Source organism: Neophocaena asiaeorientalis, unplaced genomic scaffold, assembly GCF_003031525.2.
Source record: "Neophocaena asiaeorientalis asiaeorientalis breed wild unplaced genomic scaffold, Neophocaena_asiaeorientalis_V1.1 scaffold5, whole genome shotgun sequence".
Lineage (NCBI taxonomy): Eukaryota > Metazoa > Chordata > Mammalia > Artiodactyla > Phocoenidae > Neophocaena > Neophocaena asiaeorientalis.
Window position 1 is genome coordinate 6368935 of NW_020174698.1, and position 2575 is coordinate 6371509.

Below are 2575 nucleotides of genomic sequence, written 5' to 3' on the forward strand. Positions count from 1 at the left end.
GGCCCGTGAGCCATGGCCGCTGAGCCTGCGCGTCCAGAGCCTGTGCTCCGCAACGGGAGAGGCCACAACAGTGAGGCCCGCGTAACCACAAAAAAATATATTAAAAATAAATAAATAAATGCTGGAGAGGATGTGGAGAAAATGGAACCCTCTTGCACTGTTGGTGGGAATGTAAATTGATACAGCCACTATGAAGAACACTTCACAAACTAAAAATAGAACTACCATATGACTCAGCAATCCCACTACAGGGCATATACCCTGAGAAAACCATAATTCAAGAAAAGTCCTGGGGGCTTCCCTGGTGGCGTAGTGGTTGAGAGTCCGCCTGCCGATGCAGGGGACACGGGTTCGTGCCCCGGTCTGGGATGATCCCACATGCCACCGAGAGGCTGGGCCCGTGAGCCATGGCTGCTGAGCCTGCGCGTCCGGAGCCTGTGCTCCGCAACGGGAGAGGCCACAGCAGTGAGAGGCCCGCGTATCGCAAAAAAATAAAAATAATAAAATAATAAATAAATTATGTATATATATAATTCATTTTACTTGCCTTACTGGGCTGATAAAAAGTGCATCCTCTTTCAACTAGCTGTGCATCCTTGGGCAAGTCCCTTAACATTTCTGAAACCCTTTTTTTCTCCATCTAGGAAATGAGAGGAGTTTGCCAGATCTGGATGATCCATGTAAGGTCTCCATGTCTGCTAATGAAGTAGAAAGAAATCAGAGTTGAATGATTCCTCTGACATTTAAAACCATGGAAATCAATTTACTAAAGCAGGGACTTGAACAGGTATTTGTACACCCATATTCATGTCAGCATTACACACAGCAGCCAAAAGGGGGAAACAACCCAAATGTCGATTGACAGATGAAAGGATAAATAGAATGTGATATAAATATACAAAGAAATATTATTCAGGCTTAAAAAGGAAGGATAATACAACATAGAGAGCATTATACTAAGTGAAATAAGCCAGATACACAAGGACAAATATTCTGTGATTCCACTTATATGAAGTACCTAGAATAGTCAGATTCATAGAGAGAGAAAATAGAATGGCGGCTATCAGGGTGAAGGATGGGAGTTATTATTTACTGAGTAGAGAGTTTCAGTTTGGGATGGTAAAGCATTTCTGGAGATTGATCATAGTAATTGTGCTCAGTGTGAATGTACGTAATGCCACTGAATTGCCCCCACAAAAAGAGTTAAAATGGTAAATTTTATGTTATATCTATATATATTTAACCACAACAAAAAGTCTTTTTTAAAATGAGGTTACTACATTTATTTTACATTCTTAGTTTTACGAAAAATCCTTGTAAATACAATAGCACTACATGAATTTCAGTGATATTTACACGATTATTTTTATAAACTGCTAAAAAGTTTTTCTATGATATAATTTATGCCTAATGACACGTTAGGATGGTTTGTAAACTTTGACCTGTTGTGCCCTGAAATTGGAAATAAGTCATGATGCATATTTCAATTGCTTCTCAAACTTGGCTAATAAGAAGAGCCACTGGAAATGATTCAAAATATTTAGTACTGGGTCTTACCCTAAGCCACCTGAATCAGAATCTTCTGGGAAAAATCTTGGGAATCAATATTTTCATGAAGTCCCCCCAGTTGACTCCTATATTAGATAAGTTGGGAAATACATTTTTGAGATCAAATTCTGAGTTCAACTGAGAGAGAAGCCGGTAACCAGCAGCACCCAGACACCCCTCAGCAGCACCTCTTACCCCTCTCCGCCCCTGGTCTGCCTGTCAGACCCCACCAGGTGACAGCTTCACTAATACTCTTTCTCGGGAAAGTTGATGCTGTACTGAATAACTGCAAATATTTCTGCAACAATGGATGGAAAACTGTATTAGGAAGAGAACATTCTGGTGTGAATAACTCAACAGAGGATTTGGGCAATTGGATTAAAAGAGTAATGTGATCAGTAGACAATGAATCTAGGATTAAACCAATAGCAGACTGACAGCTTAATTCACTTAGGCATCTCTCCCTAGCATTTTACTAGGAACAAGTGCCCAGGCAAGCATTTTTTAAGCTGTATTCTAAATGCCAAGAAATTTGAAATGACAAATTCGTTTTAGGCCTGGTTGCAGAAATATGGATTGTTTTTTCATATTTTAATCTTTTGGGGGAGACCTAATTTCTGAATCCAATTTATTTTTCTTCCTCTTCCCCCAAACTACTCTCACCGTTACTCTGGTGTGCCACATTTGTTCTCAAATGCACTCAAAGAATGGTAGAAGTGAGTAGGATAAGAGTTAAGACTAAAACGTAGAGAGTGTTACAAATTTACCATGAAACAAATTTTAAAAACGTGTTTACCATGTTTAACATGAAAACTTTATTACATTCCTACAATCTTTATTTCCAACATGATTATCTTATCTTATTGTGATTATCTCATTGTAACCGAGCAGGACCCTATGGGGCCTTTCTGGGACAGACCCTTGCCCCATATCCTCTGCTCTGGTTCCTCTCTGAAGTACCTAGATAATACTATCTGATGCACATTTACCAGTTGTTTTAGAGATGTGAACCCCCCTGCCCCACCCA